The sequence below is a fragment of the Amblyomma americanum genome, chromosome 7 (genome assembly GCF_052857255.1).
Source record: "Amblyomma americanum isolate KBUSLIRL-KWMA chromosome 7, ASM5285725v1, whole genome shotgun sequence".
NCBI lineage: Eukaryota > Metazoa > Arthropoda > Arachnida > Ixodida > Ixodidae > Amblyomma > Amblyomma americanum.
In genome coordinates, this window is record NC_135503.1 from 86,522,234 (window position 1) to 86,533,218 (window position 10,985).

Here is a 10,985-nt window from a genome sequence, read left to right on the forward strand (position 1 = left end):
AAGGCCCTGGCTCGATTCCCAGCCCCGAGACAAGGTTTTTTTTTTATTCAGAGAGTGTGCGGGGGTTTCAGTGGCTCCCGCTACCGACTACGTGGTTGGTCACATGGTCGGTCACGTGGTGCCGAGCAGCTGCCGGCGGCGCGGCGCCGTGGCTGGTCACTAGGTTCGTCACGCGGTTCATGTGACCAGTCACGTGGTTTGTCACATGGTACGGTGGGAGCGCGAGCATGGCGAAACTGCGAGTTCGTGGCCAATGTAGCTTCCGCTACAAAAAAGTAAAAATGCATATAAGAATACCAAAAAGGAAATACTAAAATAATGGGCAAAAGGGGCATTACGAAAGCTTTCCAGAAGAAAGTTTTGAACGGCATGTCAAACATTCCCAGTGGTATGTCCGAGCATGTGGTATGTCTAAGTCCGCAATTGGCCACAATCTTTCACCTCTAGCAGCTGCATCTGCCCTGAAGCTGATTTACATCACATACTATACATATGCTGTGAGTTCCAGCCGCCATCAGAGTGGCAACTCACTGACCTCGAGCGATGGGAGGTCGCGGTGTCCAGCTACGACCCAGCTGTCCAGAAGCAGCGGGTGGGCTGGGCTGTGGAAGTCGCCGGACGTCACCGACTGCCGGCCACTTCACGCGACCAAGGGCCAACCCAAGAATAGTTTAAAATATGGCTCAATATTTATTAAAGTTTACCACCACCACCAACCAAGGGCTAGAACAACCCCAGAAGACAGGCGTAACAATAATAATTGGTTTTAGGGTAAGGAAATGGCGCAGTTACTGTCTCATATATCGTTGGACACCTGAACCGCGCCGTAAGGGAGGGATAAAGGAGGGAGTGAAAGAAGAAAGGAAGAAAGGGGTGCCGTAGTGGAGGGCTCCGGAATAGTTTCGACCACCTGGGAATCTTTAAAGTGCACTGACATCGCACAGCACACGGGCGCCTTAGCGCTTTGCCTCCATAAAAAAGCAGCCGACCACGGTGGCTGCGTTTGCACAAACGATGCACAAACTGAACAAGCCCAACTAAACGTTTGCACAGCAAAGGTTTAGAGGCTCTGGAACCTACGCTAGTGGGCGCAAGCTTTTATACAATAAACTTTTAGGCTTATTTCACTGAAAGCGGTGTTATATACGTAGGGCAGTAAGCACGCATGGGTTAAAGCGCATTAGAATATCACTACGCGGGTGACGTCACATTTTGCGTACATTGAAATGCAGTCGCCCCGGCCGGAATCGAACCACCGACCTTGTGTTCAGCATCTGAGAACCATCTAAGCATGTCTGAGCACATCTGAGCATCTAGATGTTTACAAAGGGATCACGAGCCAATGTCTGCTACACGTTGCCCTATCCGATAATCTATCATTCTTCTGAGGTCATCGCTTATAGGATGCGATTGACTGACTTTAATTGAACTGTAGTCAACGACAAAGCAGTATCAGTTCAAGCTACTAAATTACGCCTTCAAATATTTTATTTTTAAAATGTCTTCATGTTAGATGTGTACCCTTTTAGTAGGCTTTAGTATAATTAAGTAGAATACGTAGAAAGCATATACGGTGACTGGTGATCTATAAAAATGGCAGAGCGGACACCTAGGAGCATTGCAAAGCTTCATATGCTAAAAACATATTTATCGAGGTATATTTATCCTTTCTGCTGTGTTCGTCAAACGAAGCGCTATCGAAACGTGAATAGCAAAGTAAGAAGAATTGAGCTGAAGGAAACTGAGTACCAGAGCAGTTGATTTTCACTTTCAGCGCGTGAACACCAATCTTCAGAAGGAAAGTACACATCTGGAGGAGAGTTGGAAACTCATAATAGGGACGGAAAAGCGCAAAAGACATGTGACGGAGGTAGTGGACTACACAAGGGTTACTGAAGCCGCCCGTGAATCCTCTCAAGCCGAAATTATTTTCGTGTTTGCGTTTTGTTGTCCTCGAGCCAAATTATGGAGCGCTCTCAATCTGAATACGGTCTCAAAGCAGTCGAAACCCCGTTCCTACTTACCAAACCTGATCACGATCACGGACAAAGTTCACGTTCACGGGCCATATGATGCTGATGACTACTACTTCGGCTATGAAAAATGCATGATTAACACATTATTTTTCTATTGTTTATGTCATGTTCATCCAGTCTTCCATTTTATTGGTTATGTGCTTCACGATATCAAACATACCTTGGTGATATACCAGTTGTGGGCATGTCGTAACACCTTGAAATCAGTGGCGTAAGCTTGCCTATGGGCCACCTTAAAGCTATAAGTGTATTCATTATTATGCGTCTCTTCTCACTCCGGCACAGCCGATTAAATGAGCGCTATTGCGTCTCTGTTGTGTGGTACCCATGAGGGGTACGGAAAGGCTGAGATGAGGATATTGCGTGGACATTTCCTACATTCAGAAGACAGTAATCTGCTCACCCGGCTGGCGCAGATGATTCAAAAAAGAGTAAATGGCGCGCAATCAGTCCTGCTCATGTGGAAACGCCTTTCAGCACGTTGAATGACGAAATCACGCATATGGTTTTCGAGCCGCATCACTGGTTCTTTCCACGCGCCGCGTCCCCAACCGCGCGTGGTGAAACTATGCGCAATCAATTTCGAGGAAGTCTACCGCCCCGACAGCATCAGCTACGCCCGGATGCGCATCTGTCGAGGAAGTAGAAATAACTACCGGCCCTTGAAAAGGACAGCCTCGCTTCGCCTCACGGCATTGTGACATGTATAAAAGGCGGCCGAAGAAACTCAGCTGCGCAGTAAGGACCAAATTCGTGGCCACGCCACCACATCGGTAATAATCGCGTTCGAAAAAGTGAAGAAGCGTCCAAGCATCCACAGCACCAGGCCTTGACAGGACTGAGTGTGGCTGAAGTTTTAGCCTCGATCCAGATCTTGGGCACCTTTCGAATATATCACAAGGAGGAACTCAGGCACGCTGCAAGGTCACCTGTCATCACGTCATATCTGCCTTGAACTGTTCTCCGGAATTCCATACATCGCAGAAGCACCCCTGCGCTGTCGATTACACCCTGCTCCTATACTAAAACTTCCAGGTGCGTCGTGTGCTGTCAGTTTTGTGTTTGTGAGGAAACAGTGCTGTTCATAAAACGTCAGCCGAAATGTCCTCGACGAGGATGGTCTGGGTCTACGTGAGTATTTTGCTGCTCGCCTTGGAAACCCTTCTGGCGGCTCCTGTCCTGGAGGACAACGAGGGACTGGCAAAGGGAGCAGCGTTCACACTGCGGTCCAGACGAGATGTGGACATTAAGATACCGGAAAAATTCAACCTCAAGCTGTCCAGGGGCATCGGCGGTACAGGCCTGAACATCGACATCCCGGCCATCTTGAACCTTCAGGTGGATCGAACGCTTGGTAGAAGAGGCGGAATGCTGCTTGATATTTTTGGCGCGTCCAGAACGCCAAGCAGCCGCTAGTCATCTGCGCCAATTTAAAAGGAAAAGGTGAAATCGTACAAGCTCATGGCAGTTATAGCGAACGGAGGACACTATTACAGACGAAAAAACTGTAGAGTGAGGCTTTGCTTAGAGTGATGCAGCCACTGGTGGGATAGGCTGATGACGCGCCTGGTGTCAGATTATGCAGATTAGGCAGTCCGATTATGGATTCTCCTTGCTCGATGTTTTTGTGACTCGATACTGTTCATCGCCTTCAGAGGATTGACATAATAAATAAGAAACCTTCTGTGAAGTGTAATTATTTGTACAATGAGAGAGGAATCCTTCGTATCTTTTTCTGAGACGGGACTTGTATAGTCGTTGTTTTTTTTTTTTACTTTTGGCACATTTTCTTACCTGACACCTCTCCATTTTCATAGATAGTAGGCCGCTTGTTTCTTGGCGGTACATTTTGTTAACTACAGGCGCCAAAGTCAGTACCCATTTCTTGCTGCCAAGATCGGTTATATGTTATTACTGGTGAAACAGTTACAAAATCCAAATTTCTTGGCGGGGATGTTCTACCGCGCAAAAAACCATCAGAGTTAATGTTGTTGGAAAAGTAAGATAGTGAAATTCGACGAACAGGCTGTAAAAACTCAAATGCAAGATAGGAGCATTTACTGTTTCACACGCCTCCCTTTTTAGTTGAAATGCGTTTTATCCGCTTTTAATATTACTGGGTAAGCAGCACCGCAGTACCTGTGGGGTGTCTTTCAACGACGCTTTCTTTCAACGACGAATATATGATCTGAATGCTCGACAAGATTATGCACCGTGAGATGGCGGCGAGTGGCTCTTGATGCAATTTTTCCAAGCGTAGCTTGAGCTTACACAGCGTTCCGCACTGTGAAGAATCTAAGCGTAAAGTATGGAACACACATCTTTTCTCTCATTTGATGCTGAAAAGAAACCTCCTAATGACTCTGTCTAGTGGCTGAAAAACCGCAGCGATAAACTCACCCGTAGGACTTGGAAGAGCGAAATGATTGGTTTAGTTTGATTTTATTGAATTTAACGTCTCAAAGCGACATAGGCAATTATAAGAGACGCTGTAGTAGAGGGCTCAGAATAATTTCAACCACTTGGAGTTCTAAGGTGCACTGACATTGCACAGTACACGGGCCTCTAGCATTCATCATCGTCATCATCATCATCATCATCCTGACTGTACCCACTGGGGGGCAAAGGCCTCTCCCATGTCTCTCCAATTAACACTCTCCTTTGCCAGCTGCTCCCACCCTATGCCTGAAAACTTCCTCATCTCATCCGCCCACCTAATCTTCTGCCGCCCCCTTCTACGCTTGCCTTTTCTTGGAACCCACTCCGTTACCCTTAAGGACCAGCGGTTGCCTTGCGTTCACATTACATGCCTTGCACAAGCCCATTTCTTCCCAAACGCATTTTCTAGCATTCGCCTTCATCGAAATGCGACCGCCGCGACTGGGATCGAACCGCGCCTTTCGCGTCAGCAGCCTAGCACGATAACCACCGAGGCACTGCGGAGGCTACCGTGCCAAACGAACTACTTTTAGCGCTGTCAATGTATAGTATGCTATGTTATGGCGTGGTAAGTTAAGGTACAGTATGGTGTGGCATATTACGGTGCGGTGTGATGGGTTAAGGTAAGGTATTGTATGGTGAGATATGGCATGGTATGATATGGTATGGTATGGTATGGTACGGTACGGTGCGGTACAGCACAGTATGGTATTGTATGATATGGTGTAGTGTGGCATGGTATGGTATGCATGGTAGAGAGAGGATAAGCAGATGTTTTGTTTGGCACAAACAAAGTAAACAAAAGTGCGGAAAGTCTCAGGGTGCTTACCATCGTTTAGACACGAGGGCTTGTCTGTGTCTGGGCAAGGTGTTCCTCATTGGTGGCTTTTAAGTAGGGCCTTCACTCCGAGGAGGAAGGCCCGATGAGAGGAGGAAGGTGTTAGGACGGGGAGTATGAATCTTGTCCAGGCATTATGGCAGCTTAAGAGGACAACCGGTTAATCCTCTTGAATGTTGGCTGCCATTAAAAGGACACTGAAGATGAACTGCAGCAGGCCTGTATCGATAAGGTCCCCTGTTCTTACTACGATGAGACCACACTCCACCCGAACACAGAGCTTTTATCAGCTGGAAAAGTTAAAGAACGAAATACGAGCGTCACAATCACCGGCCGACTTCGCGGGTAAAATGCATGCGTCAAAACACGGTTTCACACCGCTATTCACTTCCGAGCGAAGGCGAACTGGCCAATTTGGTGTAGACTGAATGGAGTGGCGAAACATTTTTATCAGACATAAAGGTGTCTTTTGCTGGCGGACGAACGTTAACGTACCCAGAACGAGCCAGAAAATTAATATTTACTGAGATCCAAAATTGAATGAAGTTGTCCTTAGTGTTACTTCAAAGTAATCATTTAAATTTGCTCTGAAGCAATTTGCTCTGAAGTAGACGGCAAACAGCACAACCCGACGGGCGCTCCCAAAATCAAGTTCTGCAAGGAAGGCACCAACCAGAGGAGGTAATATGTGGAAATTATGGTCAAGTAAAACTCTAGTTTGGGCGAGTTGTTTCATGTTGAAAGAAAAAAATTATTCACCAGACTGTTCACCAGACTGCAGAATCACAAAATGTGAAGTGAACCAAACACACTCTCAGATGCGCCTGGAATGGCTTCCTATGGGAGTCAGAAGCAAGTGAGACTTGCGTCAGGAGGCGACATGCGCGCAAAAAGTTTTCGCCGTCCTGCGCAGGCTAAAGATACGAGAATAAATTATCGATGTATATGATTTCATTGTTAGTGCTATCTGCGGACAGTGCAATCGTTGCCAGTAAACTCAAGGAGCCACCCGAACTTGGCACCCTGCTCTTTTTTGTACACAATTGTGTGTATTACGAACATGCAGCTGTTTCTAAGAGTGTACTCTACGTAACACTCTTATGTTTGTTTCAGGCGAATTTAGCATCCATCATACTGCAAATAGAATACCTTTTGATACCAGCTGGCTAACAAGCGAATAGTATTGCTAAAAAAAGGGGTGCTAGAGCATGTTATCCGCCATTTTCTTGCGCCAAGATGTTTCCACCAGTACTGAAATAGAATATTTTATAATTTCTAGCGCCACATGCACCCTTAAGAATGAGAATCACTCTGATCTCTAGGGCGATAATTTAAGAAATCATTTGTTTTAATTTTACAATTTTCTAATGTTCTGACAGTTCGCAAAAAAATTGTTTGTGACCAAAAAACTAATGATTAGTGTGTGCTGCTGGAAAACTAAAGATTTGGCGGTATTTAGGCCTGCATATATTCTTAAAGCTGAAGAAAATTCGTTTAGGATAGAAACAATAAATAACTCCCGAAAGTTAACAATAGAAAAACTCATGGTATGTTAGTGTAGCGCAAAACGGGACAAGGGACAAAGAAAGACCTGCGCAACACAGGCGCTACCATGGATCACCGTTACCGACTCGCCAAAGTTTCTGGCCTTGAGAAAAACTCAGACTGCATAAACACAGTGAGCCATGAAGTGAGTCGAGCGCAGTGCCAAATGCACTGCATTTAAAGCAAGTCTAGTTCTGAACATTTTCCCTTTATGGCTTACCTTCATAAAGTGACGTTTGTTCCTGTGCAGAGTATATGATAAAATAAGACTAAAGTGAAGTATGCACTTACAGTACCTCCTGACCTGTATCTTGCACACAGGCCTTCTCTTACTTATACGGTGCGGCTGGGACGTGAGTGTTACTCGTAGCTGATATGCTGCACCATCACACGAAAAAATAGCAACAATGCGCTTGTCTTGGTACTAGAAGCACTATCTCAATTTATGCCAGAGGTAGGTTAGTTCTTCGAGCTTACTTGAGAACCGCACAAGGGCACATCTGGAAGATAGACAAGAAAAATATAATTGCATGTGTGTAGGAGTCTTGAAACTGTATCATCGAAACAGGCCGTTTGTCATCCGCATCATATAGCTCACCCTCGGGCATAGGAGGCAAGTCGCTTCCTGCATCACTGTACAAGAAGCATTGGTCGAGATTCTCGTCTGAGCACTGAAAAAATTATAAAGTGCACTTAAGTCTCCTTACGTGCGGAAATGCGAAAGCTGTGTGCTTGCCGCCACCTTCGCCATCTGCTGGGCCAGCACCGTATATTGCGATGAGGTTTTCAGTGGGTGCCGCATGATGACACTACGACTGCACGCCAAGCACAGAGGAAATTTACCGGAAACGGAGGAAATTTCTTACTCCCTTCATTGGGATTTGTGTAATTAACATGCTTATAATTAATCACGTAAGCCCCTGTACATATCTCGAAAATACGTTTTTAAGAACGGTGCATTACCCAAACGCGCCTTTATTCGGCTTCAAACCTCGAAGTGTTGCGGCGGATTTGGATGCTGCGGCCTCTTACACCGCAGACCTGGTGTGTGCCTATTAAGTGAGCGACAACTAGCTGCAGACGATTGCAAAGAACCTTTGCAAAAAGTTTGTAATCTACATTGCAGAGGGAAATTGGACCATATCTCTCCACTGTTTTCAACCGATTTGTATCTGTGCTTTTTGGAATTAATATAGTATGCCCAGAATAGAAAGTGGGGGGCAAAAAACCAACATCGTAAGAAGCCCGGAAAACCTCAATCAAGACAGGTGTTAGGCAACTGGGAAATGTTTTATGGAACTCGCTAGTAATACCATCTGGCCCCGGAGATTTCTGAGCTGTCAGGTCAGAAATGGCAGATTTAATTTCGTCCAAAGTCATAGGCCCCTCTACTACAGCACGCTCCAGCTGCAGTACGTTCAGTATTGGAGACAATATCAGATGGGACCGGACAAGTAGCTCAAATTAAGATTGACCTTGCCAAGGCATTTGATAACGTTCGTCACGATTACTTGTTCGCGGTCTTAGAGCATGCTAATATTGGAGATGTTTTGCTAAGGGGCATAAGAATGTGCTATAAGGAGTCCTATACAAAGCTAATTTTTAAGCAAGAGCTAACCAACCTATTCCATTTAAATTATCTGTTCGCCAAGGCTGTCAATTATCGCCTTTGTTGTTTGCCTTATACATTGAACCTCTTTGCCTCAGTATTATTAACAGCGCAACTATCCGTGGTTTCTCTCTGGCGCAGTGTGAAATTAAGATTTTAGCCTATGCAGATGATGTCGCCCTCTTTTCGCCTGACAAAAAGATTGTGCTTTAGGCGTTACATTTGACTGAACAGTTTTGTGAGGTATCCGGTGCGGCTCTTTAGATAAATCCAAAGGGATTTGGTTGGGTCATTCGGGAGCAACGCCAAGCCATTTTGGTGGCATAAGCTGGGACTGCGGCACCCTTCAGAGCCTAAGGATTCCTCTTCACCGAATTCGCAACAGTGAAGCCTACTGGGATTCAGAGGTAATATCCATGAGGCGACAAACCCAGGCTTGCCCTTGCCGTCTCTTCATGTATCAATAGACCCCTACTTTTCCCTTCCTTAAGAACCCAATTCCCCAACAAACAGCCTTGAGCCTCCCTTTCCAAATAAACCGCTAATTCATTCATTGATTCATTCACACAGGCGTAATGGTGAAAGACATGGCGTTCATCAGCTCTAGCAACGTTCTGAAGTAGATGCCTGTTAAGAAGGAAAAAAACAGACGAAAATTCAAAGCGGGATCATTAAAGAGAGACGAGCCGTTCGCCGTCTCATTCATGGGGAAGTTTTTTTTAGCAATGTTTTTGTCTCAGGGCATAAATAGAGCATGTAATGATTTAGGGGGGAATAGCGCACAAAAAACGAGGAGGGGAAGAAGGTGCCACTTGCCGTGGTCGTTTTTTGTGCGCTGTTTCCCACCTAAGTTATGCACAAACTAGCCCAAAAGCAAGCTTCATTACAGTGCATGTAATGACGGTTGAAAGAAAAAGATGGTTAAAAGAGTGGGAAAAGGTTGGACGATCGAATGATGTCGAGGAGTGAGCGGTAATACGGTCCCTGCGAAGAAGAGGTATATTATGAAGAACTATTGGGTGTAAGACCACTTGCCACCAGGTGCCTGACTTTCGTCGGCTTCAGCGCAAGGCGAACCTACCGCAGGTGGTAGCTTTCGGCTTTGGCATTCCGGGATTTTCACACTGGGCACACGGGGCGGGGATATCAGTCTCGAAATTGAGGTCACTTTCCAGTCCCGGCAGGAGTGAGGGGAACTCCGACCCGGATTCTCCGAAGCGCAACCTCCTCTGCACGGTTAAGAACAAGGGGGGTTACCGCACACGGAGGGATGAGAGCACATGTGCGGCGCCTGAGGTACTCCTTTCTCGTTGAAAGGAGGGTGAATCATCCAGATTTCTTCCCTCGAATCCCGCGCTGTTCTTGTTGTTGGCCTAAAAAAAATGGAGCATATCCACAACGGGGATTGGCCATAACCAGGCGGTGACTAAGTCTGTATTGCAAACTGCATTCGGCAAACATGGGACGGTCTAAAAAATTTGGGCAAGTCGGTTTCCGTGGCAGAGGTTGTTGATGGGGGTAAGGGGTCCAACAAGCTTAAATTTATGCGAGGGAGTGAGTAAAAGAAAGAAAGCAAGAGAAAGAAACAGAGGAATGTTTTCTATCTAGGAAGGAAGGAAGGTCTATCTACTCTGCAATTCGCCGTCTTCTTCCTTTTCTTCTTTATTTCCCGATTATAAACTAAAAAGACATGCAAGCAGTGCGAAGTCAGCCGGTGCTTCGACGACGGCAGCACTGTACGCGTGCTCTCCGCCTTACGAACTTCCGTGCGGATTTTGCACTAATGAAAGGTATAGCACTGTAAAGCCGCCGTAAACTAACCCATCCAAAGCAAAAAGAAGGTAATCATTCAATGTGCGGCTGCTGGCGCCTTTGTGTGCACGCGCCACAGAACAGGAAGCGGAAGAGGAAGAGGAAGCGTAATCCGTTGCCTGCGGGCTAATCGTCACAGCAAACCTGTCGACGGGAATGTTCAGGCGGAACCAACGCTACCAAGGTACGTGTGTCAAGAGCACCATCTGGAGCAGATGCGAACGCGTACGAGCGCCTAAACTCTCGCAAAGGCTTGACAGTGTGCACTGCTGTGCAGCGCAGTCATTGTCAGTCATGACGCGCTGACAGGGAGCCGCTACATCCTTAGAGTGGCACGGCAGAAACTAAGAAAAAAAGAATTATGTTTGTAGTAAGTGGACTCTGGGGTGAACCAATAATTTCTTCGAATTATGAGCGGTTGAAATGAAGTGGAGCCTCTTTAATACATTCTGTGCTGACGGGCTCGGAACTTCAGTTCTCAAAAACGTCTAGTTAGAATTAACGAATTAATGAACATGTGGACCGCGAGGGCTCTAGAAGGGCTCTAGAAGCTCTAGAATAGCTTTAGCCTAGGTGTCCAGTGCTGCCAGGCACAATGCAATTTTTCACCGAATCGCCTGGAAGCTTCACCTCGTGCTAAAGCAGAAATAATGTTCCAAGATTACTGCTGATGTGCTTTCAACAAAAAATAAATAAAACTTTAGAA